Below are 27,147 nucleotides of genomic sequence, written 5' to 3'. Positions count from 1 at the left end.
AAGGATTAACCACCCGCATTTGTAATCATGGGTGCTGAACATTGCCATAGTTCACTGAGAAAATCTGATGACCCTCAAGATCTGGTGGCCTGTTAGATCTCACTGACTCTGAGTCTAACAGGCTGGGTGAGACACTGACAAGTCTCCGGCACTGCAGTATACGATTACTGCAATGCATAAGACCAAAGGATAAAGTAAAAAATATTCATGTCCCACTGTTAGGGGTCGAGTTCCTGCCTCTGCACAGGGGGAATCTCGGGCCATCTCCGCTGCGGTCTCCCATTCTTCTCCTGCCGCAGTGGGGCCTGCTCAGCAGAGACGTCGGTCCCGGCATCTCGCTCAGTCTGACTCTGTGCAAAGAGTTACTGCTGCATTTCCTGCTTCTGCCATTGAAGTCAGTGCTGGACAGCGGCGAGCAGACGCTTCTGGGACTAAGTCCTGCTTTTCACGTTCTGAGCATGCCCAGAGTAAGATCTCTCAGTGGAGATCGAGGGCCACATGATCTGATACTGCAGCTAAGGCCATTGGTACTTCAGGAAGGCCCTGTAGGTGCTCACGCTCTGTGGCAGCCTCTCATTGGTCCTTCTAGGAAGGTCCTATAAGTGCTGCAACTATTTAAGGCTCGCATGGCCGCACGGTCATGCGCTAGTATTGTCTTTTGTTATGTGCTTAGCGCCAGTGTGGTCATGTGAGTGTGTGTTCAGGGACCCGGCTGAAATAAGCCCCTAGAATGCTGGCACCTCCGGCGAGGAGATTGTGTTTGAATGTATTCAGGAACCTGGCTGAAATAAGCCTCTAGAATGCTGGCACCTCCGGCGAGGAGTTTTGTGTGCATGCGTGACCACTGACTGCTCTCTGTTTGGGCAGTTAGCCTGTGCCTCTGTGGAGTCTAACAGGGCACAGTGCTTTTCTTTCACGGCTACTCGGTGAATTAACTGAGTTAGTCCATACCGCCATATAGTGCCACAGTTTGCTAGCAGCAGGTACTCCTGCACGGTGGACCCCAGGCTGCGAACGCACCAATATCAATAAAAACATCTCTATTTACTCGGTGCGTTCCGCTAGCCTTAACATCCCACACTGTTACTTATTGAAAAAGTAAAAAAAAGTTAAATAAAATATGTAAACAAAAACAAATGTTCAAAAAGCCGATTCGTCACTAAAAGTACAGCCTTTGCGATAATACAAAAAAATTACACATAATTGGTGTCACTTCTTCTGAAATGATTCGATCTCTAAAAATGTTGCGTTATTTATTCTGTACAGCAAACACCTTCAAAAATTAAAAATAGACCTGGCAAAAATGTTGCTTTTTCATCATGACACACACAAAATTTAATAGAGATCTAAAAATCATATGTAAAAAAAACGGTACAAATGTTAACACCAAACCGTCTCACAAAAAAACAAGCCCTATTATGGCCCATTCAGCAAAAAAATAAAGTTACAGCTTTCGGAATATGGTGATGCAAAAACAAATTCACTATTCTCAAATATTGCTTATAGACTGTAAAAGTTTCAAAGCAGAAAAAACTTGAATCTGGCATAGCTGTAATCTTCATGACCTGAAGAATCAATCTGGCTAATAACTTTAACATATGGTAAACCGCACAAAACAATGAAGGACATATCGTCAGTGCAACCTATGTAGCTGCACCAAAGCTGGAGGGGGCCTGCAGGTACTAGAGACTATTTCAGCTGGATGTGCTTCAATACACACTGCCGGCCAATCAGATATATACAGTGGGGCAAAAAAGCATTTAGTCAGTCAGCAATAGCGCAAGTTCCACCACTTAAAAAGATGAGAGGCGTCTGTAATTTACATCATAGGTAGACCTCAACTATGGGAGACAAACTGAGAAAAAAAAATCCAGAAAATCACATTGTCTGTTTTTTTAACAATTTATTTGCATATTATGGTGGAAAATAAGTATTTGGTCAGAAACAAACAATCAAGATTTCTGGCTCTCACAGACCTGTAACTTCTTCTTTAAGAGTCTCCTCTTTCCTCCACTCATTACCTGTAGTAATGGCACCTGTTTAAACTTGTTATCAGTATAAAAAGACACCTGTGCACACCCTCAAACAGTCTGACTCCAAACTCCACTATGGTGAAGACCAAAGAGCTGTCAAAGGACACCAGAAACAAAATTGTAGCCCTGCACCAGGCTGGGAAGACTGAATCTGCAATAGCCAACCAGCTTGGAGTGAAGAAATCAACAGTGGGAGCAATAATTAGAAAATGGAAGACATACAAGACCACTGATAATCTCCCTCGATCTGGGGCTCCACGCAAAATCCCACCCCGTTGGGGTCAGAATGATCACAAGAACGGTGAGCAAAAATCCCAGAACCACGCGGGGGGACCTAGTGAATGAACTGCAGAGAGCTGGGACCAATGTAACAAGGCCTACCATAAGTAACACACTACGCCACCATGGACTCATATCCTGCAGTGCCAGACGTGTCCCACTGCTTAAGCCAGTACATGTCCGGGCCCGTCTGAAGTTTGCTAGAGAGCATTTGGATGATCCAGAGGAGTTTTGGGAGAATGTCCTATGGTCTGATGAAACCAAACTGGAACTGTTTGGTAGAAACACAACTTGTCGTGTTTGGAGGTAAAAGAATACTGAGTTGCATCCATCAAACACCATACCTACTGTAAAGCATGGTGGTGGAAACATCATGCTTTGGGGCTGTTTCTCTGCAAAGGGGCCAGGACGACTGATCCGGGTACATGAAAGAATGAATGGGGCCATGTATCGTGAGATTTTGAGTGCAAACCTCCTTCCATCAGCAAGGGCATTGAAGATGAAACGTGGCTGGGTCTTTCAACATGACAATGATCCAAAGCACACCGCCAGGGCAACGAAGGAGTGGCTTCGTAAGAAGCATTTCAAGGTCCTGGAGTGGCCTAGCAAGTCTCCAGATCTCAACCCTATAGAAAACCTTTGGAGGGAGTTGAAAGTCCGTGTTGCCAAGCGAAAAGCCAAAAACATCACTGCTCTAGAGGAGATCTGCATGGAGGAATGGGCCAACATACCAACAACAGTGTGTGGCAACCTTGTGAAGACTTACAGAAAACGTTTGACCTCTGTCATTGCCAACAAAGGATATATTACAAAGTATTGAGATGAAATTTTGTTTCTGACCAAATACTTATTTTCCACCATAATATGCAAATAAAATGTTAAAAAAACAGACAATGTGATTTTCTGGATTTTTTTTTCTCAGTTTGTCTCCCATAGTTGAGGTCTACCTATGATGTAAATTACAGACGCCTCTCATCTTTTTAAGTGGTGGAACTTGCACTATTGCTGACTGACTAAATACTTTTTTGCCCCACTGTATATATATTGTAGAGTGGCTAATGGTTACGTAGTCGATGGGAGGTATGTGTCGCAGAGATGGCTTGTCTCTGTGATGTAACCCAAAGTATTTTCTCTAGGGCCTGAAAGCACTAACAGGTTCATTTGTTGTACCTTGGACTGGGTTACTGGTAGCTGTGAGAGATGGGCGGATCTAGCTACCCACATACCTCACGTCTGGGTGTGGTTAACAGCCTATATAATGGAGGCTGTTTGGCACATGGTCTGTATGTTGGGAGGGAGAAGGCCTCCTGTGTGTGTGTTTGGCTCCAGACAGAGCCAGAGAACTGGACACAACCCCAGCCTGTGCCCAAAGGCTCGGTATAGCAGTGCCCTGCTATGAACATGTGGATTTTGTTTGCCTGACCTGAAGGCTGTTTGTTTTCTGTTTTGCTTCTGGGTTTATGAAGTAATAAACCCACATAAACTTTTAATGGAACAAGACTTCTGCCTTCCTCCTGATGCATCCAAGTGAGTACAACCTGTACAAAACAATATATATATATTACAGTTCAAAGGTTTAGGGTCACCCAATTTTGTGTTTTCCACGAAAACTCATACTTTTATTAATCAAATGAGTTGCCAAATGAATTGAAAATCTAGTGCAGATATTGACAAGGTTAAAAAAAAAGATTTTTATTTGAAATAATAATTTTCTTCTTCAAACTTTGCTTTCGTCAAAGAATGCACCCTTTGCAGCAATTACAGCATTGCAGACCTTTGGCATTCTAGCAGTTGATTTGCTGAGGTAATCTGGAGAAATTTCACCCCATGCATCCAGAAGCCCCTCCCACAAGTTGGTTTGGCTTGATAGGCACTTTTTGCGCACCATACGGTCAAGCTGATCCCACAACAGCTCGTTGGGTTGAGATCTGGTGACTGCGCTGGCCACTCCATTACAGATAGATTACCAGCTGCCTGCTTCTTACCTAAACAGTTCTTGCATAATTTGGAGGTGTGCTTTTGGTCATTGTCCTGTTGTTGCATGAAATTGTGTTGCAAAATGGAGTGATAGCCTTCCTTATTCAAAATCCCTTTTACCTTGTACAAATCTCCCACTTTACCAGCACTAAAGCAATCCCAAACAATCACATTACCTCCACCATGCTTGACAGATGGTGTCAGACCCTCTTTCAGCATCTTTTCAGCTGTCCTGTGTCTCACAAAGGTTCTTCTGTGTGATCCAAACACCCCACGTGGAGTCGCCTGTCCATAACACTTTTTTCCTGTCTTCCTCTGTCCAATGTCTGTGTTTTTTTGCCCATATTAATCTTTTCCTTTTATTAGCCAGTCTCAGATATGGCTTTTTCTTTGCTACTCTGCCCTGAAGGACTGCATTCTGGAGTCGCCTCTTCTATGTAGACGTTGACACTGGCGTTTTGCGTGTACTATTTAATGAAGCTGCCAGTTGAGGACCTGTGAGTCATCGATTTCTCAAACTACAGACTCTAATGTACTTGTCTTGTTGCTCAGTTGTGCAGCGGGGCCTCCCACTTCTCTTTCTACTCTGGTTAGAGCATGTTTGTGCTCCCCTCTGAAAGGAGTAGCACACACCGTTGTAGGAAATCTTCAGTTTCTTGGAAATTTCTCACATGGAACTGCCTTAATTTCTAAGAACAAGAATAGACTGTCGAGTTTCGAATGAAAGTTCTTTTTTCTGGCCATTTTGAGAGTTTAATGGAACCAACAAATGTAATGCTCCACATTCTCAACTAGCTCAAAGGAAGGTCAGGTTTATAGGTTCTCTAATCAGCCAAACTGTTTTCAGCTGTTCTATCACACTTGCACAAGGGTTTTTAAGGGTATTCTAACCATCCATTAGCCTTTTTACACAGTTAGCAAGCACAAAGTACCATAAGACCACTGGAGTGATGTTGTTGGAAATGGGCCTCTATACACCTATCAAAATATTGCATTATAAGCCAGACCTTTGCAGCTAAAATAGTAATTTACCACATTAACAATGTATAGAGTGTATTTCTGAATCATTCAATGTTTGTTTTTCATTGGAAAAAAAATGCTTTGCTTTAAAAAATAAGGACATTTCTAAGTGACCCTAAACTTTTGAACGGTAGTGTATATATTTATATACAGCTCTGGCAAAAATTAAGAGACTGCTGCAAAATGTTCAGCTTGTCTGATTTTTCTTTTAATAGGTATATTTTTGAGTAAAATGTAAATTATTCATTTAATCTATAAACTTCTAACAACATGTCTCTGAATTTCCAAGCAAACATTTTTATTTTGTTTTTTTGAAAAAAAAAATAGTCAAAATAAAAATAAAGTACTTTCAGACCTCAAATAATGCAAAGAAAACAAGTTCATAATCACTTAGAAACAACAATGCTAATGTTTTAACTCAGGAAGAGTTTAGAAATCAATATTTTGTGGAATAACCATGATTTTTAATCACAGCTTTCATGCTTCTTGGCATGCTTTCCACCAGTCTTCCACATTGCTTTTGGCACAAAAATGTAGGCAGTTCGTCTTTGTTTGATGAATTGTGACTATCCATCATCCTCTTGATTACATTCCAGAGGTTTTTTGCAATGACACTGGGAAAGTGTTTCTGGGGGTAAGCCTACGGAGCACTAGCAGGGAAAGCAGGCCCGCACACACGGAGTCGAGAGACCATGGAGCACCATGCACACAGGACCTGAGCCTAGCTGGTCACGTGATTCCAGGAGAGACGATGGGGACGGAACTACCACGCATTAGGACAGGAAACCGGCTGATGGCACCGAATACAGGGAACAAGATGATAATGTAGTCAAAGGTAGCTGAGGGTCAGAAGTCGGACAGGAGCAAGGTAACCAGGGGCAAGACAGCAGAGTAAATAGAGACTAGCCAAGGATTCAGAGAACCAGGAAGGATGGAGCAGTACAGAACAGTAGACAGAGGCAGAGGTTAAAGGGACAAACCGGGTCATACACAGCAAAAGTTCACACACGCAGAGGCACAACGATTACAGATGAGTAACCAGGGTCAGCTATCTCTAGCAGAGTAAATGGAAGTATAACCGACACTGGACCAGGGATTACCAGCATAAAATAGCTGCCCCAGAAGCCAAAGAGAGGCAAACTAACTTAACCCTGACCTGACTAGGACAGAGCCAGAACCACCCCGTCCTGAGTCATGACAGTACCCTCCTCTCAATGGGGAGCCACCATACCCTAAGGCATCCCAGGAAACCGGTCATGAAAGGACCACACCAGGCGATCGGCAAAATTTGCTCCAGCGACTGGTTGGTCCGTTCAGTCTGACCATTGGTCTCTGGATGATAAGTGGATGAAAAGGATATTACAATGCAAAGCCTTTTGCACAACGCCCTCCATAACCTGGACACAAACTGTACTCCACGATCAAACACAACACTCAAGGGCACACCATGAAAACACACCATATGCTGTACAAACAACCTGGACAAGGTTGTCGGGCAGGAACCCAAGATCAGTACTCCGAACCATACCCTTTCCAATGCACAAAATACTGAATGGCGTGATAGACCAGCCGAGAATCCACGATGCATTCCACCTCTTACTCCATCTGACCACCAACTGAAATGGGTGAAGAAGTACCAAATGACTCTTCCTCAACAGCCCCCAAAGGTTTCAACAGGGCCCTATGGTTTACATTGGATATCCTAAAAGACGATGGGAGGTGCAACCCTAACGCCACTGGGTTAACTACTTCTGTTATCTCATACAGGCCAATAAACTTAGGCCCCAATTTCGCCGAAGGAACCATGAGCTTAATGTTCTTAGTAGACAGCCAAACTTTATCCCCAACCCAGAGAGAAGGTCCCACAGTCCTGTCTGCAAAAGCATTGAACTTCCTTTGAGCCTCCCCAATATTCCTCTGGACCTCCTGCCATAACTCTCCAAACCGCTGTACTGCTACATCAGCCCCAGTGCAACTGGAATCCAAACGGGAGAACTCCCAGAAGTCTGAATTGAACCTGTAGTTGCAGAAGGAAGACAAGATGCCTGTGGCATGATTAACACGGTTATTGAATTCAAACTGTGCTAATGGCAAGGCATCACACCAGTCACCCTGTCTGGAAGTGGAAAGACAGTGCAAAATTTGCTCCAGCGACTGGTTGGTCCGTTCAGTCTGACCATTGGTCTCTGGATGATAAGTGGATGAAAAGGATATTACAATGCAAAGCCTTTTGCACAACGCCCTCCATAACCTGGACACAAACTGTACTCCACGATCAAACACAACACTCAAGGGCACACCATGAAAACAAACCACATGCTGTACAAACAACCTGGACAAGGTTTCTGCAGAAGGCAATGCCACCAAGGGTACAAAGTGTGCTTGTTTAGTAAACCTGTCCACCACCATCCATATGACAGTATTACCCTTGGAAGGGGGAAGATTGGTCATAAAATCCATGGACAAATGTGTCCATGGTCTATCAAGAACTGGCAAAGGCACCAATTTCCTGGCTGGCCGGTTATGAGAGCTCTCAGCGTGGGCACAAACTTCACAGGCAGACACAAAGTTCTTCACATCAGACATAAGCGAGGACCACCAGAAAACCCTTGCGACAGCCCCATGTGTAGCCGAGATCCCAGGATGTCCACTCAGAGCTGAGTCATGGAACTCCTGAAGAATCCTGAGGTGAAACTGGATTTGGAAAGAACAGTTTATCAACCAGTTTGGACAGGGGAGCTTGAGACTGAGCTTCTTGAATCTCCTGTTCCAACCCTGATGACACATCAGCCACCACCACCCCAGGTTGAAGAATGAAGGATGGAGGTTAGGGTGGAGAAACTTGATCCAGACTCTGGGACAAGGCATCAGCCTTTACATTCTTGGATCCTGGATGAAAAGTAATCGAGAACTGGAACCGGGAAAAAAAGTGACCATCTACCATGCCTAGTGGTTCACCTTTTAGCAGACTAAATGTACGCCAGGTCCTTGTGATCAGTAACCACTGTAATGGGATGAGCTGCCCCCTCCAAAAAATGCCTCCATTCCTAAAAAGCCAACTTAACCACCAGCAGTTGGCTTTATTTCTGCCGGGAAGAAAAAGGCGCATTGGTCTCAGATTGGTCAGTGTGGTGGGCTCCTTGGGCAACACCGCCCCCACCCCCACCTACGATGCATCAACCTCTACCACAAAGGGTTCAGATGGATCTGGTTGAACTAGAACCGGGGCAGTCATGAAACATTTTTTCAAAGACAGAATCGCCGCTGCCGCTGAGGCTCACCAGTTCTTAACATCAGTCCCTTTCTACGTCAAGTTGGTGAGGGGTTTGACCATTTGTGAGAACCCCTTAATAAACCTCCAGTAATAATTGGCGAATCCCAAGAAGCACTGAAGACCCTTCAGGTCACAGGGCTGCACCCAATCCCTAATGGTCTGAACCTACTTGGGATCCATATGGAACCCTTCCCCAGAGACAATGAACCCCAAAAAAGACAGTTTCTGGACCAAAAATGAGCATTTCTCTAATTTAGCGAAGAGCTTGTTCTCCCTGAGTCAGTGGAGAACTGGCTGAAGATGACCAATATGGGCTTGTGTATCAGATGAATAAACCAGAATATCATCTAAGTATATAATCACAAACTGCCCAATGAAATCAAACTACACATAATTGATGAACTTCTGGAAGACCGCAGGAGCATTGGACAAACCAAAAAGCATTACTAGATTTTCAAACATCCTTCAGAGGTGAGAAACGCAGACTTCCACTCATCCCCCTCCCGTACGCAGATCAGGTAATATGTCCCCCGCAAGTGCAGCTTAGAAAACAATTTGGCCCCAGACAATTGATTACACAAATCAGGAATGAGTGGAAGGGGTTATGTGTTTCTTATAGTACCGTATATACTCGAGTATAAGCCGACCCGAGTATAAGCCGACCCCCCTAATTTTGCCACAAAAAACTGGGAAAACTTATTGACTCGAGTATAAGCCTAGGGTAGAAAATGCAGCAGCTACCGGTGAATTTCAAAAATAAAAATAGATGCTCCATACCGTTCATTATTGCCCCATAGATGCTCCTTATAAAGCTGTGTCATATATGCTCTGCACCTTTGATTATGGCCCCATAGATGCCCCTTATAATGCTGTGCCATATATGCTCTGCACCTTTGATTATGGCCCCATAGATGCCCCTTATAATGCTGTGCCATATATGCTCTGCACCTTTGATTATGGCCCCATAAATGCTCCTTATAATGTTGTGCCATATATGCTCTGCACCTTTGATTATGGCCCCATAGGTGTTCCTTATAATGCTGTGCCATATATGCTCTGCACCTTTGATTATGGCCCCATAGGTGCTCCTTATAATGCTGCGCCATATATGCTCTGCACCTTTGATTATGGCCCCATAGATGCTCCTTATAATGCTGTGCCATATATGCTCTGCACCTTTGATTATGGCCCCATAGATGCCCCTTATAATGCTGTGCCATATATGCTCTGCACCTTTGATTATGGCCCCATAGATGCCCCTTATAATGCTGTGCCATATATGCTCTGCACCTTTGATTATGGCCCCATAAATGCTCCTTATAATGTTGTGCCATATATGCTCTGCACCTTTGATTATGGCCCCATAGGTGTTCCTTATAATGCTGTGCCATATATGCTCTGCACCTTTGATTATGGCCCCATAGGTGCTCCTTATAATGCTGCGCCATATATGCTCTGCACCTTTGATTATGGCCCCATAGATGCTCCTTATAATGCTGTGCCATATATGCTCTGCACCTTTGATTATGGCCCCATAGATGCCCCTTATAATGCAGTGCCATATATGCTCTGCACCTTTGATTATGGCCCCATAAATGCTCCTTATAATGCTGTGCCATATATGCTCTGCACCTTTGATTATGGCCCCATAGGTGCTCCTTATAATGCTGTGCCATATATGCTCTGCACCTTTGATTATGGCCCCATAGGTGCTCCTTATAATGCTGTGCCATATATGCTCTGCACCTTTGATTATGGCCCCATAGGTGCTCCTTATAATGCTGTGCCATATAGAATGCGGCTGCAATAAAAAAAAAAATCACATACTCACCTCTCTTCTCAGGACGCCAGCGCTTTCAATAATTACCTGCTCCTCGTGCGGCTCCGTCTCCAACACTGACGCTCAGCAGAGGGCGCGCACTGACTACGTCACCGCGCCCTCTAACCTGAGCGTCACTGCTAGAGGACGCTGCAGACGGAGCCGCACCGGAGCGAGGAGCAGTTAATTATAGCGCTGCGGTCCCCTTACCTGCTGCGGCGCGGTCCCTGCAGTCCCTGGCTTCTCCGGCGCTGCAGCTTCTTCCTGTAATTGAGCGGTCACATGGCACCGATCATTTACAGCAATGAATATGCGGCTCCTCCCCTATGGGGGTGGAGCCGCCTATTCATTTCTGTAATGAGCGGTGCCATGTGACCGCTCAGTACAGGAAGAATCTGCAGTGCCAGAGAAGCCAGGGACTGCAGGGACCGCGCCGCAGCAGGTAAGTATAACTACACAGCCCCCGCTCCCCCTCCCCTGCCGACACCCGGGTATATGACTCGAGTATAAGCCGAGAGGGGGACTTTCAGCCCAAAAAAATGGGCTGAAAATCTCGGCTTATACTCGAGTATATACGGTAATCTTATTAAGTTCCCAAAAGTCAAGGCATGGGCAAAGACCACCATCTATTTTTTTTTTTACAAAAAAGAATCCTGCAGCAAAAGGAGACACAGAGGGGCCGATACATCCCTTGTGGAGATTCTCAGATATATATTCCATCATATGGCCCGCTTGGGACCAGAAAGGTTGAAGGACCGGGCTTTAGGCAATTTTGCCCCTGGAATTAGGTCGATGGCACATTCAAAAGGGCATTGCAGTGGTAACCCCTTGGCCTGACTTTCAGAGAACACATCCTCGAAGTCCTTTAGGTACTCCGGAATACCCTCCAGACCGATGGACGACACAGACGCAGAAATCAGACATTTATGGATCGCCCCCAGACGCAGGGCCGTGGGTTACTCGGTACCGGTCCTCTACTGTCTCAGTTCTCAGGGATGTCACGGTGGCTGGACCCGGTCCGTGACCCTGCTAAGGGGCGCCCAATGAAAGGAGATAAGAGTCTGTCAAGGTTTCGTGACGCCACCTGTGGTATTCGGTCAGGGTGACCGACGCTGCTTGGGGTCCGCTGGGGTGATATGATGGCAGCTAGATGGTGTGACTTCCCACAGGTGAAGTATGTCCCCAGGGCTTCCCAGTAAGCTGGATGGTGATGGTGTGAGGTGCAGTCAATAACGAGGACACAAAGTTGCAGTCTCTTTACCTCTTTACTGAAGACTTCAGGATCCTTAATCCAGAGCACGATTAACCGGGCTGTCAGAGACCGGCCGGTCCGATGGCACATCCAGAGTTCCCCTTGCAGGAGGAAATCGTTGCCTACCAATAGCGCCTGTGTGTTGTAGTGCTACCCTGCTGAGCATTCGGTATAGTCCTCACTACTTCTGTTCTAGTTCGTTCGTTCGTTCTTTCTAGTTCTTTCTCTTTCTTTCTATTTCGTTCCAGATGTTACTAGTTTCTCGTCCCCAGGTATGTTATGGCTAGGACGCACCCGTATGACGGGAAGGCTCGGAGCTCTTCCGGGACCCTAGAGACGCCCCTCTCCATGCGTTGCCCCCTATGTCTTCGTAGGAAATTTAAGGTAGACAGCCAACCTATAATTAACTGTCCTGTGGAGTTTGAAGTAAGGCATAGAGTTAGTTACTTCCTCGGTGTTCCGGCCACCGGCTACGCGCCTCAGTAGGATGTTGCCATTCTCGGGGCACGACTCCTACTAGATCTCCTTTGTGCTGATCTCGTTTCTCACTGTTCCACAATATCCTTCGCTTCGTGTCTCTTTCTTAGGATACCGCCGCAAGGAAGTGCAGGTGCGGTTCTGTAACGTTCTGTTCTGTTCGCGAGGTACCTGCCAGGTTCCCACGAAGATCAACAGTCCACAAAAGCTGAAGAGGCAAAAAAAAATTGTTGACACCAACTTCCACTTTTAGCAGCAACTTGGAGACTGAGGAAAAATGTACCTGAGGGTAGGTCTGGGTAATCTCCTCAGCAGCTACCCAGACCTAAGCATTTTCCGAGACCTTGGAAACCTGTTGACAGGAGGGACAGTCCCATCTCCAATGGCCTGGAGCTTTACAGTAAGAGTAGAGTTTGTTTTCCCTTTGACATCTTCTCTCTCTTTCTTTCATGGAGACAGCCCCCATATCCATGGGCTCAACCAATGATGAAGGTTCATGTTTAACTGGCAACAACGAAGCCTCATGTTGCACCACTCCTCTCTCCCACAGCCTGCGGTCCATATGGATGGCCTGTCTCATAGCCTCCTCCCGAGAGTCGGGTGGTGGATGTAGGGCCAATGCATCCATTAAGTGCTCAGATAGACCCATACAGAACAACCCTCTGAGTGCTTAATCATTCCAAGACACTTCTGGTGCCCATCACCTATACTCAGAACAGTATAACTCAGAAGAGAGCTTTCCCTGGGTGAGTCCCATAATCATGTCTTCAGCCAATCTCACTCGATCGGGTTCATCGTAAATCAGATCCAAGGCCTCGAAGAACTGATCAACTGACAATCTCTCAGGGGAGGTGTGGGGTAGGAAGAAAGCCCAAGACTGCGGCCCCTCACGTGACAGAATTATTACTTTCCCCATCCTCTGATTCTCATCACCCTAGGACCAAGGACGCAGGGTAAACAGTAATTTGCAACTCTCTCTAAACACCCAAAATTTACTTTTATTCCCAGAAAAGGTATCCGGACATTTGTCAGAGGGTTCAGTAGAGGACAAGGAAGTATCTGACACAGCACATTGCCAGACGGAATAGAGGCACCTCGAACAGAGTAACTGTATCAGCCAACTCCCTTTGCACCTGTTGGTGAAAAGCGACCAAATCTCTTTTCTTAACCCCTTTCTGACATCGGACGTACTATCCCGTCCATGTGGGGTGGGCCCCTATGACCATGGACGGGATAGTACGTCCAGCGCGATCGGCGGCGCTCACAGGGGGAGCGCCGCCGATCGCGGCCGGGTGTCAGCTGCCTATCGCAGCTGACATCCGGCACTATGTGCCAGGAGCGGTCACGGACCGCCCCCGGCACATTAACCCCCGGCACACCGTGATCAAAGATGATCGCGATGTGCCGGTGGTACAGGGAAGCTTCCCGCAGGGAGGGGGCTCCCTGCGGGCTTCCCTGAGCCCCCCGCAGCAACGCGATGTGATCGCGTTGCTGCGAGGGTCTCACCTCCCTCCCTGCTCCCTCCAGCCCCGGATCCAAGATGGCCGCGGATCCGGGTCCTGCAGGGAGGGAGGTGGCTTCACAGAGCCTGCTTAGAGCAGGCACTGTGAAGGCTGCAGCGCTGCATGTCAGATCAGTGATCTGACAGAGTGCTGTGCAAACTGTCAGATCACTGATCTGTATTGTCCCCCCCTGGGACAAAGTAAAAAAGTAAAAAAAAAAAATTTCAAATGTGTAAAAAAAAATAAAAAAAAATATTCCAAAATAATGAAAAAAAAAAAAATATTATTCCCATAAATACATTTCTTTATCTAAATTTAAAAAAAAAAACAATAAAAGTACACATATTTAGTATCGCCGCGTCCGTAACGGCCCGACCTATAAAACTGGCCCACTAGTTAACCCCTTCAGTAAACACCGTAAGAAAAAAAAAAAAAAAAACGAGGCAAAAAACAACGCTTTATTATCATACCGCCGAACAAAAAGTGGAATAACACGCGATCAGAAAGACAGATATAAATAACCATGGTACCGCTGAAAACATCATCTTGTCCCGCAAAAAACGAGCCGCCATACAGCATCATCAGCAAAAAAGTAAAAAAGTTATAGTCCTGAGAATAAAGCGATGCCAAAATAATTATTATAATTATTATAATTATTTATAAAAACGTCAACTCGTCCCGCAAAAAACAAGACCTCACATGACTCTGTGGACCAAAATATAGAAAAATTATAGCTCTCAAAATGTGGTAACGCAAAAAATATTTTTTGCAATAAAAAGCGTCTTTCAGTGTGTGACGGCTGCCAATCATAAAAATCCGCTAAAAAACATGCTATAAAAGTAAATCAAACCCCCCTTCATCACCCCCTTAGTTAGGGAAAAATTAAAAAAATGTATTTATTTCCATTTTCCCATTAGGGCTAGGGTTAGAGTTAGGGCTAGGGCTAGGGCTAGGGCTAGGGTTAGGGCTAGGGTTAGGGCTAGGGTTAGGGCTAGGGTTAGGGTTAGGGTTAGGGCTAGGGCTAGGGTTAGGGCTAGGGTTAGGGATAGGGCTAGGGTTAGGGCTAGGGTTAGGGTTAGGGCTAGGGTTAGGGCTAGGGTTAGGGCTAGGGTTAGGGCTAGGGTTAGGGCTAGGGTTAGGATTAGGGTTAGGGCTAGGGTTAGGGCTAGGGCTACAGTTTGGGTTGGGGCTAAAGTTACAGTTAGGGTTTAGATTACATTTACGGTTGGGAATAGGGTTGGGATTAGGGTTAGGGGTGTGTCAGGGTTAGAGGTGTGGTTAGGGTTACTGTTGGGATTAGGGTTAGGGATGTGTTTGGATTAGGGTTTCAGTTATAATTGTGGGGTTTCCACTGTTTAGGCACATCAGGGGCTCTCCAAACGCGACATGGCGTCCGATCTCAATTCCAGCCAATTCTGCGTTGAAAAAGTAAAACAGTGCTTCTTCCCTTCCGAGCTCTCCCGTGTGCCCAAACAGGGGTTTACCCCAACATATGGGGTATCAGCGTACTCAGGACAAATAGGACAACAACTTTTGGGGTCCAATTTCTCCTGTTACCCTTGAGAAAATACAAAACTCGGGGCTAAAACATATTTTTTGTGGGAAAAAAAAGGATTTTTTTATTTTCACGGCTCTGCGTTATAAACTGTAGTGAAACACTTGGGGGTTCAAAGTTCTCACAACACATCTAGATTAGTTCCCTGGGGGGTCTAGTTTCCAATATGGGGTCACTTGTGGGGGGTTTCTACTGTTTAGGTACATTAGGGGTTCTGCAAACGCAATGTGACGTCTGCAGACCATTCCATCTAAGTCTGCATTCCAAATGGCGCTCCTTCCCTTCCGAGCTCTGCCATGCGCTCAAACGGTGGTTTCCCCCAACATACCGGGTATCAGCGTACTCAGGACAAATTGGACAACAACTTTTGGGGTCGAATTTCTCCTCTTACCGTCGGGAAAATACAAAACTGGGGGCTAAAAAATAATTTTGGGGGGAAAGATTTTTTTTTTTTAATTTTCACGGCTCTGCGTTACAAACTGTAGTGAAACACTTGGGGGTTCAAAGCTATCACAACACATCTAGATGAGTTCCTTAGGGGGTCTAGTTTCCAAAATGGTGTCACTTGTGGGAGGTTTCTACTGTTTAGGTACATTAGGGGCTCTGCAAATGCAATGTGACACCTGCAGACCATTCCATCTAAGTCCTCATTCCAAATGGAGCTCCTTCCCTTCCGAGCCCTCCCATGCGCCCAAACAGTGTTCCCCCCCACATATGGGGTATCAGCGCACTCAGGACAAATTGGACAACAAATTGTGGGGTCGAATTTCTCCTGTTACCCTCGGGAAAATACAAAACTGGGGGCTAAAAAATAATTTTTGTGGGAAAAAATGTTTGTTTTATTTTTACGGCTCTCCATTATAAACTTCTGTGAAGCCCTTGGTGGGTCAAAGCGCTCAGCACACATCTAGATAAGTTCCTTAGGGGGTCTACTTTCCAAAATGGTGTCATTTGTGGGGGGTTTCAATGTTTAGGCACATCAGTGGCTCTTCAAACGCAACATGGCGTCCCATCTCAATTCCTGTCAATTTTGCTTTGAAAAGTCAAACGGCGCTCCTTCCCTTCCGAGCTCTCCCATCCGCCCAAACAGTGGTTTACCCCCACATATGGGCTATCAGCGTACTCAGGACAAATTGTACAACAACTTTTGGGGTCCAATTTCTTCTCTTACCCTTGGGAAAATAAAAAATTGGGGGCGAAAAAATAATTTTTGTGAAAAAATATGATTTTTTATTTTTACAGTTCTACATTATAAACTTCTGTGAAGCACTTGGTGGGTCAAAGTGCTCACCACACCTCTAGATAAGTTCCTTAGGGGGTCTACTTTCCAAAATGGTGTCACTTGTGGGGGGTTTCAATGTTTAGCCACATCAGGGGCTCTCCAAATGAAACATGGCGTCCCATCTCAATTCCAGTCAATTTTGCATTGAAAAGTCAAATGGCACTCCTTCGCTTCCGAGCTCTGCCATGCGCCCAAACAGTGGTTTACCCCCACATGTGGGGTATTGGCATACTCAGGACAAATTGTACAACAATGTTTGGGGTCCATTTTCTCCTGTTACCCTTGGTAAAATAAAACAAATTGGAGCTGAATTAAATTTTTTGTGAAAAAAAGTTAAATGTTCATTTTTATTTAAACATTCAAAAAATTTCTGTGAAGCACCAGAAGGGTTAATAAACTTCTTGAATATGGTTTTGAGCACCTTGAGGGGTGTAGTTTTTAGAATGGTGTCACACTTGGGTATTTTCTATCATATAGACCCCTCAAAATGACTTCAAATGAGATGTGGTCCCTAAAATAAAATGGTGTTGTAGAAATGAGAAATTGCTGGTCAACTTTTAACCCTTATAACTCCTTAACAAAAAAAAATTTTGGTTCCAAAATTGTGCTGATGTAAAGTAGACATGTGGGAAATGTTACTTATTAAGTATTTTGTGTGACATATCTCTGTGATTTAATTGCATAAAAATTCAAAGTTGGAAAATTGCGAAATTTTCATAATTTTCGCCAAATTTCTGTTTTTTTCACAAATAAACGCAGGTACTATCAAAGAATTTTTACCATTGTCATGAAGTACAATATGTCACGAGAAAACAATGTCAGAATCACCAGGATCCATTGAAGCGTTCCAGAGTTATAACCTCATAAAGGGACAGTGGTCAGAATTGTAAAAATTGGCCCGGTCATTAACGTGCAAACCATCCTTGGGGGTAAAGGGGTTAACAGAGAGGTTCTGCATCATTTTAGCCACCTGATCTGACAGAGCATGGAGCAGGTCCATGGCATACAGTGAATTGCAAAGCCTTCGCAAAATGTCTGGTTGGTTATAATGTAATGACACTGGGAAAGTGTCACTGGAGGTAACCCTAGGGGGTGCTAGCAGGGGACGCAGGCCCACACGCAGGAAGTGGAGAGACTGTGGAGCACCGTGCACACAGAATCTGAGCCTAGCTGGTCACATGATTCCAGGAGAAATGATGGGGGCAGAATTACCACGCATGAGGACGGGAAACTGGTCGATGGCGCAGAATACAGAGAACAAGACGATAACATAGTCAAAGGTGAGCTGAGGGTCAGAAGCCAGATGGGAGCGAGGTAACCAGGGGCAAGACAGAAGAGTAAATAGAGACTAGCCAAGGGGTCAGAGAACCAGGAAGGACAGAGCAGTACAGACCAGTAGACAGAGGCAGTAGTAAAAGGGACAAAGCAGGTCATGCACAGCAAAAGCTCACACACGCAGATGCACAACAATTACAAATGAGTCACCAGGGTCAGGTACCTCTAGCCGAGTAAACGGAAGTATAACCGACACTGGACCCAGGGACTATAAGCATTAAATAGACACCCCAGAAGCCAAAGGGAGGCAAACTAACTTAACCCTGACCTGATCAGGATGGAGCCAGAACCACCCCGTCCTGAGTCATGACATATTCAGTGCTGTTCAGGTCTGGAGATTGGGCCGCCAATGACAGGGTTTTGATGTGATGGTCTCTTACTTTTTGCCAGAGCTCTATGCATATACTCTGGCAAAAATTAATAGACCACTGCAAAATTTTCAGTTTGTCTGATTTTTCTCTTTATAGGTATATTTTTGAGTAAAATGTAAATTGTTCTTTTATTCTATTAACTACTGACAACATGTCTCTGACATTCCAAGCAATACATTTTCTATATATTTTCTGAAAATGTGAAGTGGTAAAAATAACAAATGCTGCAGCATTCCCAGATCAACACCTGGTCATCTAATATTTAGACAGAGTCCTGGAGAGGCATTCAAACCACAGTGTCTTGCACCCACTGTGAAATTTGGTGGAGGATCGATGATGATCTAGAGATGCTTCAGCAAGGCTGGAATTGGGCAGGTTGTTCTTTGCGAAGGACGTATGAATCAAGCCGCATAAAAGGTTATCCTGGAAAAACAGTTGATTCCTTCTGCTCAGGCAATGTTCCTCAACTCTTAGTACTGTTTTTTTTCCAGCAGGACAATGTCACACAAATAGGTCAATCAAGGTGTGGATGAAGGACCAACACATCATATCCCTGTCATGGCCAGGCCAATCTCCAGACCTGAACCCCATTTGCAACCTCTGGAATGTAATCAAGAGGAAGATGAATAGTCACAAGTCATCAAACAAAGAAGGGCTGTTTTAATTTGTGCACCAGGAGTGGCATAAGGTCACTCAAAGCAGTGTGAAAGCCTGGTGGAAAGCATGCCTGGACACATGAAAGCTGTGAATAAAAATCATGGTTATTCCACAAAATATTGATTTCTGATCTCTTCTTGATTTAAAACATTAGTATTGCTGTTTCTAAATGATTATGAACTTGATTTTTTTTTTATTTGTGGTCTGCAATGAATGCAATTTTTGTTATTTTGAGCATTTCCCATTTTCAGAAAATAAATACAAAATGTATTGCTTGGAACTTCGGTGACATTGTCAGTAGTTTACAGAATAAAAGAACAATTTACATTTTACTCAAAAATATACCTATAAAGAGATACTATATAATTGTCTAAGGGTTACATCCATCTGTCTGTCCTTCTGTCTGTCTGTCTGTCACGGAAATTCATTGACCGTGGCCTCTGTCTGTCATGGAAATCCAAGTCGCTGATTGGTCACGGCAAAACAGCCACTACCAATCAGTGACGGGCACAGTCTGGAAGAAAATGGCCGCTCCTTACTCCCCGCAGTCAGTGCCAGGCACCTGCATACTCCCCTCCGGTCGACGCTCACACAGGATTAATGCCGGCGGTAATGGACCGCGTTGTGCCGCGGGTAACGTACTCCGTAACTGCTGCTATTAACCCTGTGTGTCCCCATCTTTTTATTATTGATGCTGCCTATGCAGCATCAATAGTAAAAAAAGTAATGTTAAAAATAATAAAAAAACAAAAAAACCTGCTATTCTCACCCTCCGTCGTCGTGTCCTCTCCTCGGCAGTGCAAGTGACAGCTTCCTGGGCCAAGGATGGTATGCGAGAAGGACCTTCCATGACGTCATGGTCATGTGGCCGTGACGTCATCACAGGTCCTGCGCTCATCCAACCCTGGGACAGGAAGCTGCCGCGTGCACCTAACACAGGCGACAGGACTACAAGGGCTCCCTCGAAAGGTGAGTATATGTTTATTTTTTAACCTCTTACATACGTGTCTGGGCAATATACAACGTGGCTGGGCAATATACTATGTGACTGGCCATTATACTACGTGACTGGGCAGTATACTACGTGGCTGTGCAGTATACTACGTGGCTCTGTGCTGTATACTACGTCGCTGTGCAATATACTACGTCGCTGGGCATTATACTACGTGACTGTGCAATATACTATGTGGCTAGGCAATATACTACGTTACTGGGCAATATACTACGTGACTGGGCAATATACTACATAGCTGGGCAATATACTATGTGATTGGGCAATATGCTACGTGGCTGGGCAATATACTACGTGTCTGTGCTGTACACTACATGGCTCTGTGCTGTATACTATGTCACTGTGCAATATACTACGTAGCTGGGCAATATACTACATGACTGGGCAATATACTACGTGACTGGGCAATATACTAGGTGGCTGGGCAACATACTACGTGGCTGGGCAATATACTACGTGGCTGGGCAATATACTACATGGTTGGGCAATATACTACGTGGCTGGGCAATATACTACGTGACTGTGCAATATACTATGTGGCTGGGCAATATACTACGTGGCTTTGTGCTGTATATTACGTGACTGTGCAATATACTACGTGACTGGGCAATATACTACGTGGCTGGGCAATATACTACGTAGCTGGGCAATATACTATGTGACTGGGCAATATACTAGGTGGCTGGGCAATATACTACGTGGCTGGGCAATATACTACGTGGCTGGGCAATATACTACGTAACTGTGCAATATACTATGTGGCTGGGCAATATACTATGTGACTGGGCAATATACTACGTGATTGGGCAATATACTACGTGACTGGGCAATATACTACGTGGCTGGGCAATATACTACGTGTCTGTGCTGTATACTACATGGCTCTGTGCTGTATACTATGTCGCTGTGCAATATACTACGTAGCTGGGCAATATACTACGTAGCTGGGCAATATACTACGTGACTGGGCAATATACTATGTGACTGGGCAATATACTACGTGGCTGGGCAATATACTACGTGGGCTGTGCAATATACTATGTGGACATGCATATTCTAGAATACCCGATGCGTTCGAATCGGGCCACCATCTAGTGTGTATATATATATATATATATATATATATATATCTGTATCTTGGTTGCCGTAAAAAGGTGGGGACCAAGAGCACATTTCTTGAACAGAGTCCCAAACTGTCAGTGTCTGCCCCTGCACAGAATGTATGAACACAAAAAGTGAATTGCTGGTTTTTGTTCATTCAGTGTCTGAAAAATCTGAACAAAAGGTGGGCAAAAAATTTTAAATGTCACAAAACCGTAACAAAATAATTTCCAACTTGATGCGCAAAAAATAAGTCCTCATACATCTCTGTTCACCCAAAAAATTAAAAGGTACAGCTCTCAGAATATGACGACGAATTGGCCTTTTTTTTTTATTAAAAAAGGCATTATTAGTGTGTGATAGCCGCAAAAACATTAAAATATTAATCTGGTATCGTTCTAATCATACTGACAGGAAGAATAAATCCATCTATTTCCGAGTATCTCATGGAAAATTGAGCAAAAATAAAAATAGGACATATTCTTGTGTTGCTGTCTATTTTTTTGTTCTGAATCCCAAGAATCTGAGTAAAGGGAACCTGTCAGCAGGATTGTGTACAGTAACCTAGACATTGTCAGGCTGGCACCGATATACTGATTAAAATGATACCTTTGTTGATGAAATTCGTCTTGTGGTTGTTGTTTAATCTTTATTTTCAGTTTTCAGTAAAATGATATGCTCGTGCTCTGTAGAGGGGCTGTGTGGGGGGTCTTCATGTGGTAATCTGCTTAGCTGTTCATCTGCATGGTTTCTGACAGGTCACTGATCCCTCAGTGACCTGCTCCCTATTATACATAATGAATTTTTATTATTATTTATTTATATAGCACCATTAATTCCATGGTGCTGTACATGAGAAAGGGGTTACATACAGGGTTATAGATATCGGTTACAGTAAACAGGTTTACAGTGACAGACTGGTACAGAGGGGAGAGGACCCTGTCCTTGCGGACTTACATTCTATGGAATAGTGGGGAAGAGACAGAAGGTAGGGGTGAGGCGGTGGCTCTGTCGGCGGTGGCTCTGGCGGCGGTGATGCAGCGGTTGCTCTGGGAGCGGGTGCTCTGGCGGCGGTGATGCGGCGGCTCTGGCGGTGGTGAAGCGGCGGCTCTGGCGGCAGTGAGGCGGTAGCTCTGGCAGCGGTGGCTTGGTTTTTGTAGGCTGTAAGCTTTCCTGAAGAGATGGGTTTTCAGGTTCTGTCTGAAGGATCCGAGGGTGGTGGATAATCGGACGTGTTGAGGCATGGAATTCCAGAGGATGGGGGATATTCAGGAGAAATCTTGGAGGCGGTTGTGTGAGGACTGAGGAACGAATAAGTGTGGAGGAGAGTAGGAGGTCTTGGGAGGATCGATCGAATTTTTATATATTGAACAAAAAATCAACTTCAGGATGCAGGCACCAGCGGTAGCGCCTGTGCTGCAGCTTCATCGCATGTATAAAATGCATTTCATTATTTTGATTGCTGGTGTAAATAAATGCATAAGAAAAAAAATCTGTCACAAAATGGCACTGGCTGTGCCTGCGCAGTTTCAGCTAATGGCGATGCAATAGATGCTACTGTGTTGTGAATTCAGCTTTTGGGCTCCCTTCGGTGGTTGTAGAGGATAATGCAGTTGTGACTAGACTGCAGGATTGGACAGGTGTATCTACTAATTGCAAAACTGACTGGGGTATATAGCCTTGCTGGACTCTTTAGTCCCTGCCAGTTGTCCATTGTTTTTGAAGGATTCACTTCCCTGCTGGTCTCTCCAGTTTGCTGTGCTTTTCTACAAAGATAAGTCCTGGCTTTGTTTTTGCTGTCCACCTGCTGTGGACCTTAAAGTTTTGTGCATATTCATGTTTTTGTCTTGTTCAGCTTTGTCTGTGAAGGATTTTTTGCAGCTAAGCTGTGTCTCTGGAGATGCAGATATACCCCCCATGTCTTTAGTCAGATGTGGTGATTCGTATTTTCTGTGGTGGATATTTTCTAGTGTTTTTATACTGACCGCATAGTACTCTGTTCTATTCTTTCTTTTTAGCTAGTATGACCTCCTATGCTAAAATATGATTTCATTTCTGCGTATGTTATTTCCCTCTCCTCTCACCGTCATTATTTGTGGGGGGGCTATCTATCCTTTGGGGATTTTCTCTGAGGCAAGATAGGTTTCCTGTTTCTGTCTTTAGGGGAAGTTAGATCTTAGGCTGTGCCGAGGGGTCTAGGGAGTGTCAGGTACCCCCCACGGCTACTTTTAGTTGCGCTGCTAGGTTCAAGGTTTGCGGTCAGTACAGGGACCACCTTCTCCAGAGTCCGTCTCATGCTGCTCCTAGGCCACCAGAGCATAACAGTACAACTGGCCAACAATGAGTTAATTGCATCTCAGAAGAAGGGAGAGAAGCTTTTGAGCCATTTTTTTTCCTTAGCCTGTTCCTCCCTCTTTACCTCTGGGTGGCTGCGGAACCTAGTAATAACATGAGTGTTCAGGAGTTATTTCAGAATATATTGTTCAGACTCCTGCCTTAGAACCTAAGATTCCTACTCCTGATTTATTCTTTGGTGACAGATCCAAATTTTTAAGTTTCAAAAATAACTGTAAACTGTTTTTTGCATTAAGACCCCGGTCTTCTGGTGATCCTATTCAGCAGATTAAAATCATCATATCTCTGCTGCGTGGTGACCCACAGGATTGGGCATTTTCCCTGGAAACTGGCAATCCTGCTTTGCTTAATGTTGATTCGTTCTTTCAGGCATTGGGGTTGTTGTATGATGAGCCTAATTCTGTGGATCAGGCTGAGAAAATCTTGTTGGCCCTGTGTCAGGGTCAAGAAGCGGCAGAATCGTATTGCCAGAAATTTAGAAAATGATCTGTACTGACTAAATGGAATGAGGATTGTTGTGGATTCTGTTTTTGGGCTCCCTCTGGTGGTTACAGATGGTACTGGGTGACTTGTGTTCTCTGCGGTCTCTGGTGTCCACCTGTTCTATCAGGATATGGGAGTTTCCTATTTAACCTGGCTTTCTTGTCATTTCCTCGCCGGCGATCAATGTAATCAGTGTGTCTTGTTACCTCTGCTTCCCGCTTCTGTAATCTTCAGGACAAGCTAAGTTTTTGATTTTCCTGTTCCACGTTTTGCTTTATTTTTGTTTTAGTCCAGCTTGCAGTTATGTGATTCCTTGTTGCTGGTTGCTCTAGTGGGCTGATATTACTCCTCATGTTCCATGAGTTGGCACATGAGTTCAGGTAATTTCAGGATGGTTTTTTGTAGGGTTTTTCGCTGACCGCGCAGTTCACTTTTGTATCCTCTGCTATCTAGTTTTGGCGGGCCTCATTTTGCTGAATCTGTTTTCATTACTACGTATGTGCTTTCCTCTCATTTCACCGTCATTACATGTGGGGGGATGCTATTTCTGTGGGGTGTTTCTCTGGAGGCAAGAGAGGTCTTTGTTTCTTCTAATAGGGGAAGCTAGTCCTTCGGCTGGCGCGAGACGTCTAGAATCATCGTAGGCACGTTCCCCGGCTACTGCTAGTGTTGTGAATTAGGTTCAGGATCGCGGTCAGCTCAGTTTCCATCACCCTAGAGCTTGTTCTGTTTTTTGTGTGCTTGTCCTTTTGTGATCCCCTGCCATTGGGATCATGACAGTATCGCCGGACCAAAAGTGGTAATCGTATTGGCTGAAGTAGGAGGAAAAGTAGTCTGAGGAAGTTTTTTTTTTTTTTTTCCTTCCCTCAGAGTTTGCTGCCTAGCCTTGATTGCAGCCTGGCTGCGTCTTACCTCCTCTTAATCCTTGAATGGCTCTGACCTCAGCTGTTTATCATGGACGTCCAGAGTTTGGATTCCAGCCTGAATAATCTTGCTGCTAAGGTTCAAAATATACAAGATTTTGTTGTACATGCTCCTATGTCTGAACCTAGAATTCCTATCCCAGAGTTTTTTTCTGGAGATAGATCTAGTTTTCTGAATTTTAGGAACAATTGCAAGTTGTTTCTTTCTTTGAAATCTCGCTCCTCTGGAGACCCTGCTCAGCAAGTCAAAATTGTAATATCTTTCCTGCGGGGTGACCCTCAGAATTGGGCATTTGCATTGGCACCAGGGGATCCTGCGTTGCTCAATGTGGATGCGTTTTTTCTGGCATTGGGTTTGCTCTATGAGGAACCTAACCTAGAGATTCAGGCTGAAAAAGCTTTATTGGCTCTCTCTCAGGGGCAAGATGAAGCAGAAATATATTGTCAGAAATTTCGGAAATGGTCGGTGCTTACTCAGTGGAATGAGTGCGCTCTGGCTGCAAAATTCAGAGATGGCCTTTCTGAGGCCATTAAAGATGTTATGGTGGGGTTCCCGGCGCCTACAGGTCTGAATGAGTCTATGACTATGGCTATTCAGATTGATCGGCGTTTACGGGAGCGCAAACCTGTGCACCATTTGGCGGTGTCTTCTGAACAGGCACCTGAGACAATGCAATGTGATAGAATTCAGTCCAGAAGTGAACGGCAAAACTATTGGCGGAAAAATGGGTTGTGTTTTTATTGTGGTGATTCAGCTCATGTTATATCAGCATGCTCTAAACGCACAAAAAAGGTTGATAAGTCTGTTGCCATTAGTACTTTACAGTCTAAGTTCATTCTGTCTGTGACCCTGATTTGTTCATTATCAGCCATTTCCGTCGATGCCTATGTGGATTCAGGCGCTGCCCTGAGTCTTATGGATTGGTCATTTGCCAACCGCTGTGGGTTTAGTCTGGAGCCTCTGGTAGTCCCTATTCCTTTGAAAGAAATTGACTCTACACCTCTGGCTATGAATAAACCTCAGTACTGGACACACGTGACCATGCGTATGACTCCCGTTCATCAGGAGGTGATTCGCTTCCTGGTACTGTATAATTTACATGATGTCTTAGTGCTTGGTCTGCCATGGTTACAAACTCATAACCCAGTCTTGGACTGGAAGGCGATGTCTGTGTTAAGCTGGGGATGTCATGGGGTTCATGATGATGCACCTCCGATTTCTATCGCTTCATCTACTCCTTCTGAGGTTCCTGTATTTTTGTCTGATTATCGGGATGTTTTTGAGGAGCCTAAGCTCAATTTGCTTCCTCCTCACAGGGATTGCGATTGTGCTATAGATTTGATTCCTGGCAGTAAATTTCCTAAAGGTCGTTTGTTCAATCTGTCAGTGCCAGAGCATACTGCTATGCGGGATTATGTTAAGGAGTCCTTGGAAAAGGGACATATCCGTCCATCTTCATCTCCTTTGGGAGCAGGTTTTTTTTTCGTGGCCAAAAAAGATGGTTCCTTGAGGCCTTGTATAGATTACCGTCTTTTGAATAAGATTACGGTCAAATATCAGTATCCCTTGCCATTGTTGACTGATTTGTTCGCTCGCATTAAGGGGGCTAAATGGTTCACTAAGATTGATCTTCGGGGTGCGTATAATCTTGTGCGGATTAAGCAGGGTGATGAGTGGAAAACCGCATTTAATATGCCTGAGGGCCATTTTGAGTGTTTGGTGATGCCTTTTGGACTTTCTAATGCTCCTTCTGTCTTCCAGTCCTTTATGCACGATATTTTCCGTGAATATCTGGATAAATTTATGATTGTGTATTTGGATGATGTTTTGGTTTTTTCTGATGACTGGGAGTCCCATGTTCAGCAGGTCAGGAAGGTGTTTCAGGTCCTGCGGGCCAATTCTTTGTTTGTAAAAGGTTCAAAGTGTCTCTTTGGAGTCCAGAAGATTTCTTTTTTGGGGTATATTTTTTCCCCTTCTACTATTGAGATGGATTCCGTCAAGGTTCAAGCTATTTGTGACTGGACGCAGCCTACATCTCTTAAGAGTCTACAGAAGTTCTTGGGCTTTGCTAATTTTTATCGTCGTTTCATAACTAATTTTTCTAGTGTTGTTAAGCCTTTGACGGATCTGACTAAGAAGGGTGCTGATGTTGCTGATTGGTTTCCTGCGGCTGTGGAGGCCTTTCAGGAACTTAAGCGCCGGTTTTCTTCTGCTCCTGTGTTGCGTCAGCCAGATGTTTCGCTTCCTTTTCAGGTTGAGGTTGATGCTTCTGAGATTGGAGCGGGGGCGGTTTTGTCACAGAGAAGCTCCGATTGCTCGGTGATGAAGCCATGTGCGTTCTTTTCTAGAAAGTTTTCGCCCACTGAGCGGAATTATGATGTTGGTAATCGGGAGCTTTTGGCCATGAAGTGGGCATTTGAGGAGTGGCGTCATTGGCTT

The 27,147-nt window shown here is 44.7% G+C and overlaps 1 protein-coding gene across 3 annotated transcripts in view; it reads left to right on the top strand.

Annotated features, from left to right (window-relative positions):
* Window positions 1–27,147, top strand: part of LOC138638123 (probable cation-transporting ATPase 13A5) — a 553,152-nt gene that overhangs the window by 104,804 nt on the left and 421,201 nt on the right. The gene's annotated exons all lie outside the window — the stretch shown is intronic.

The sequence above is a fragment of the Ranitomeya imitator genome, chromosome 5 (genome assembly GCF_032444005.1).
Source record: "Ranitomeya imitator isolate aRanImi1 chromosome 5, aRanImi1.pri, whole genome shotgun sequence".
Taxonomy (NCBI): Eukaryota; Metazoa; Chordata; class Amphibia; order Anura; family Dendrobatidae; genus Ranitomeya; species Ranitomeya imitator.
The sequence above is the reverse complement of the archived record's forward strand: the minus strand, read 5'-3'. Positions and strand labels throughout refer to the sequence as shown.